The following is a 5777-nucleotide window of genomic DNA, read 5'->3' as shown; positions in this document are numbered from 1 at the left end:
AATACAGATTAGTCTCTGGAGAGTCAACAGTATCGAGGTTGGATCAGCTTCAGCACACACAAGCACACAAAAGTAGATAGATAATTAACATAAAAATTTTTGATTAGCTCAGAGTCAAAGCCTCTCCCAAGAATAAATATTTAAAAGCAGGAAATATTATCAGAAGCTTTTCTTCTACAGAGCAGAAAAAAAGCAAAAAACCGAGAGCCAAATACATATATTTATAGGCAAAGTTGCAGCGCATTTATCTATAGTTATGAGATTCTAGGACTGAAATAGTAAATACCATTTTTTAAAAGATTTATTTATTTATTATGTATACAGTGCTTTACCTCCATGACAGAAGAGGGCATTAGATCACATTATAGATGTTTGTGAGCCTCCATGTGGGTGCTGGGAATTGAACTCAGGACCTCTGGAAGAGCAGTCAGTGCTCTTAACCTCTGAGCCTTCTCTCCAACCCCATAAATACCATTTCTAATTATTCAGAAACATCTCAAACACTTCAACTGCATCAGCTTACAAATATTGCAAATATCAATGGACACTGGGGTTCTGGAATTCCTTCCCTGGAGAGTCAACAGCATCTATCCCCTCCTTCTCAGATCTTCAGAACGAAGTTCACCTGGGAAAGCAACAGGCTCGTTGTGCTTACAGAGCATTGGGGAGGTGCTAGTGGCAGCAGTGTGGGGTCCCCAAAGCAGTCTTACCCAAAAGTCTTCACCCAGCGTGGATTGACGGTTTCCTCGTAGCACGCTTCGGATCTCCCACAGTGTGTTCACTCAGGCGGCTCCGGAGACCATGAGACAGTGTGCAATGAGGTCAGAACCGCCTCCACATGGCTGAGAGGAACAGCGGGGACCTCAGAGGAGGGTCCCTGATCCTCTCCAACGCCTTTCTTTCTTTCTTTTTGGTTTTTCGAGACAAGGTTTCTCTGTGTAGCCTTGGCTGTCCTGGCCTCGCTTTATAGACCAGGCTGGCCTCGAACTCACAGAGATCTACCACTCTCTCTGCCTCCCAAGTGCTGGGATTAAAGGCATGTGCCACCACACCCAGCTTCCACCGCCTCTTTCTTTGAGGGAATGTTAACAGTTTATAAGCCCAGTAATGACAGAGTCGTGTGAGCAGGCACAGCTGATCCCATGAAGGTGGTGCCTGCCGTGCTCAGAGGTCTAAGTGGTACAGAGAGGAGGAGGAAGGAAGAGATTTTAAAAGGATAGCCTATGAAGAAGGAGTGTCTGAACTTGCCCCAGTGGTCCAGACAAGTTGTGCGGGAGGATCAGGATGATGCATTCACCTGGTCATTGTTCTGGGACTTCACATCCTCATCACTTAATCTGCGAATAATCCTCCCAAGCCTCCTGGGAGTCCAGTGTGTCTTCCGAGGTATGGAAGAGCTGTCTGCTTACCACATTTGACAGCAGTAACTTTGGGAGAGGTGGTTAAAGCTCTGGGTGTAGAATAAATTATTTTTTCTTTTCTTTTCTTTTCTTTTTTTTAAGACCGAGTTTCTCTGTGTAACCTTGGCTGTCCTGGACTCGAAAATATTTTTTCTTGCATTAAATGACAACAATTTATTTTTCAGTCCAGCAGTTCTGGTTTTATGGTTGTTCCTGGTCTAGTTCTGACTGACCAACAAAGATAATGAAAACTTGTTTCCTCAAATGAGGGTTTCTCAGATAGATCTCTCAGGAGAAGAAACATTTTGATGCTGATGCGCCAAGAAGTCAGCTGGGATGATGAACGTGCTTGAGGTCACACAGCTTCTGAGCAGCCATGAGCGAGATTCTTACCCCAGATTCCTGGCGTCTTGTAGCCTAGGCAAGCCTTGGCCTTCATGCATGCCAAACACCCAAGCAACTTACCTGGCCCCCACTGCCCCCTGCCCCACCTCACCCCTCCTGCCCCCCTCCCTGCCCACCCCTCTTTTCTTCTGCCCTCCCCTCCCTGAGCCTCACTGACTGCTGCTTCTCCACAGCTGCTGACATCAGCCCTACTAAGGGAGTGGAGCTGACCTGCACAGGGACGCAGGATCCTAGCCCCAGGGCAAAGGAAGACCAGCGCTTCTGTGAGCCCCACAGGGCAGTAGGAGTCAAGCAGGGCCAGTTAAGTCAGTCATGGGTCTTTTGTCAGAGGGCTTTCCTGTTCTGGAACACTCCTGTAGTGACTGTCCAGGCAGTGAAGGAAGTTGTGCCTGATAGTATCTTCTGAGGCAGGCAGTGTGGCCAGGGTTATGAGAACATTGCTGTTCTGGTGGTCTAAGGACACAGAAACAGGCTGATGTGGTGTTACCCAGAAGCACTCTGAGGCCAAATCATCACACAAAGGTGAATGCACCATGCTAGACATGTAGGAACAGAATGTCAGAACTTATTGACAGTGGATTCACAAGGTTTAGTGGTTTTTTTGTTTTATTTTTTTTTGGGTTTTTGAGACAGGGTTTCTCTGTGTAGCCTTGGCTGTCCTGGACTCCCTTTGTAGACCAGGCTGGCTTCGAACTCACAGCGATCCCCTGCCTCTGCCTCCCGAGTGCTGGGATTAAAGGCGTGCGCCACCACTGCCCAACTAAGGTTTAGTGTTTTAAGTGATAGAAATTTGTCACATAATTTGTCTACGTTGGTAGCCTGGCTGAGAAAAAGGCAGGCTCTTTTATTCCAATCTAATTTTTGTTTATGCTCATATCACAAATAACACAGTAAAGGCATCTGCATATTTTATATTGTCTTAGTTACTTTCCCACTGCTGTGATAAGACCGTGACTTAGGCAACTTATAGAAGGAAGTGTTTAATTTGGGGGCTCACAGTTCCCACCCCATCATGGTGGGAAGCATTGGCAGTAGGCAAGCAAGCATGGTGCTGGAGCAGTAGCTGAGAGCTTACATCTGACCCATAAGCACAAGGGAGGGAGGGGGGAGGGAGGGAGGAGGGAGGGAGGGAGGGAGGGAGGGAGGAGGGAGGGAGGGAGGAGGGAAGGAGGGAGGGAGAGAGACAGAGAAAACTGAGAAGTGTGGGCTTTCAAACTCAAGGCCCAACTCCCCCCAGAAGAAACACATCTCCCCAACAAGGCCACACCTCCTGATCTTTCCCAAACAGTTCCAGCAACTGTGGCTCAAGCATTCAACTGTATGAGCCTATGGGGGCCGTTCTTACCCAAACCACTGTCCGCACATAAGGCTTACAGAATGAGTACAAGTTAAAGGGATCACAGCCGCGGTTGAGAGAGCTGGGAGGCTGTAGTGATGATGCGCCTGGAGGGAGCTGCTGCAGTCAGGTCTGGGAGCAAAGCTGCGGCGTGCAGCTGCTAGGTGAAAGAGCAAACCTGTCTGAAGCAGGATGTAGGTTGGCAGGAAACGGGTGACCAGGCCCAGGTCCAGCAGGGCAAGCAGGGGGACAGGTGGCAGTCAAGTAGGCCTTGACAACAGCTGGGGACCCAGCGTCCTCAGTCCTTGACCCACACACCCAGCCGGTATCAGACACTAGGTTGATGTGAGGCCATGCTCCATCACCTTGGAGGCCAGGTAAGACAACCACACCCTCTCCTTGGTTGGTCTGTCTGATAAAAAGTCTTGCACCTGGTACCCCTACATTTCTTCGAGACAGGCTTTCACTACGTAGCCCTGCTGGCCTTGAACTTACAGAGATTCACTTGCCTCTGCCTCCTGATGTGAGTTTAATGCTTCCACGTGCCCCTGCAGTCTAAAGTCACTCCAATCCGATTTCAGGGCTTACAGAGTGGCACCCTTTTTTATCCTGGGGAGTAAGTCATTTCATCAGTCTGGGCTGGATGGGTGGTGCCTGGCAAATGGTGTTTCTCAGTCCACCAGAGACTCTCAGTCCTTCAAGATGGAGCAGGAAACTTTGTTTATAGGGAACTGGAGAAATGGCTCAGTGCTTATGAGCGTTTGGGGCTTTTCCAAGAGGGCTGGAGTTTACTTTCCTGCACCCACAGCAGGTACAACAACCTCTAGCTCCAGCTCAGGGGGCCCAATGTCCTCTTGTGGCCTTCAGGGGCATCTGCATGCATGTGGTGTACATATGTACACAAAGGCACACATACATTTTTTTTCTTTTGTTGTTTTTGAAATGGAAGTCTCCTAGAGCAAGGAACGGCCTGGCATGCTGCTTTTATTCAATATGGAATAACCAAGAGACATGACTTGACCTCAACAGAAGCCACACTCTACATGTTATCTCTGGCTTTCCCAAGGTCTGCCTTCTGGGGGTCTATTTACTACCTAAAGTAAAGGGAATTCTCAAGGATGGGTTCTTGTCACTTGGGGACAGATCTGAGTAGAACTGGTGTTTTGGAAAGTGCAGAAAGAAGTGACCAGAGACTTGCCTTCTCATCTGCACTGCACAGAACTAGCTGTGTGACTGACCTGCACCCAGGCAGCTAACCTGAATCGGAGGCATCTGGGGAGTTACTGCCACAGAGTCATTGCACTGGCCTCTGCCTGCAGCACCTCCGAGGGCATCCACCAATCAGTGCTGCTCAGTGCCTTCTGCTCTCCTGGAAATCTTGCCTGCTCTGCTTTCTCCTTGGTGTCTCCATGTTCTGCAGACAGTAGCACACTCTACTCCATGCCACAGAGACAAGCTTGTATTTATAAGTTTTTTTGGAAGAGGGTATCCTACCTCTGCATTCTCAGTTCATTGTCTTAAGGTGCATTTAATAACTCTTGATTATCAAAGCTTTCTTACAATGGTTACAAAAAAATACATTATTACTCCCCCCCCCCCCAAGACAGGGTCTCTCTGTGTAGCCTTGGCTGTCCTGGACTTGCTTTGTAGACCAGGCTGGCTTTGAACTCACAGCAATCCGCCTGCCTCTGCCTCCCGAGTGCTGGGATTAAAGGTGTGCACCACCACCACCTGGCTACATATTACTTATGAAAAATAAAAATACACCGGGGGTGAGGGGTTGGTGGCACATGCCTTTCATCCCAGCACTCAGGAGGATAGCCAAGGCTACAGAGAAACCCTGTCTGGAAAAAACAAAAACAAAAACCTAAATAGCCAGGTGTGGTAGCACACACCTTTCATTTCAGCACTTGGGAGGCAGATCTCTATGAGTTTGAGGCCAGCCTAATCTTCATACTGAGTTCCAGGACAGCCAGGACTATGTAGAGACCTTGCCTTAAAAATCCAAAAACATTGGCTAGATCTGGGTAGGGGTTTAACGTTTTACGGCCTGTATTGTCCTTGGCTGGTGCCTTAGTTTGAGCAGGACCCCTGGGCCCAAATCTGCCTAACATTCTCCACAGTAGAGTGGAGAGTGGGATATGACTTTCCCACATACTCTGGTGCCTCACCTTTGACCATGCCCCCTGGAGGGGGAGACCTGGTGGCACTCAGAGGAAGGACAGCAGGTTACCAAGAAGAGACTTGATACCCTATGAGCATATACAGGGGGAGGTAATCCCCCTCAGGAACAGTCATAGAGGAGGGGAATAAGGGGAAAATGGGAGGGAGGGAAGAATGGGAGGATACAAGGGATGGGATAACTATTGAGATGTAACAAGAATAAATTAATAAAAAAAGGAAAAAAATGGTTGGGAGAACAGAGGGGTACCCAAAGAAATAATAAAAGTGTCTAAGAAATATTTAAAAAAAAAATCCAAAAACAAACATTCATAGCCTTCTTGTGTATTTTAAAAATCCTCCAGAAATCTGCCACAAAGTACAAAAGCCTTGAGGAAACTGCCTTTGGTTTGGACAGTTTCCCAAATCTTTGTTTAAATGTTACTGAGTTAAACAAGGGACGCAGGGCTGCCCAC

The 5777-nt window shown here is 48.0% G+C and overlaps 1 long non-coding RNA gene across 1 annotated transcript; it reads right to left on the bottom strand.

Moving 5' to 3' along the window:
- Positions 1-271: 271 nt before the first annotated feature.
- Positions 272-1860, bottom strand: LOC311583771. The gene is made up of 2 exons (XR_014774663.1): positions 711-1860; positions 272-625 (listed from the first exon to the last, which is right to left on the bottom strand). It is a non-coding gene; the product is annotated as an uncharacterized lncRNA (long non-coding RNA).
- Positions 1861-5777: the final 3917 nt, after the last annotated feature.

Source organism: Acomys minous, assembly GCF_964271855.1.
Source record: "Acomys minous genome assembly, chromosome: 2".
Taxonomy (NCBI): domain Eukaryota; kingdom Metazoa; phylum Chordata; class Mammalia; order Rodentia; family Muridae; genus Acomys; species Acomys minous.
Note: the sequence above shows the minus strand (reverse complement) of the source record. Positions and strands in the feature narration are given on the sequence as shown.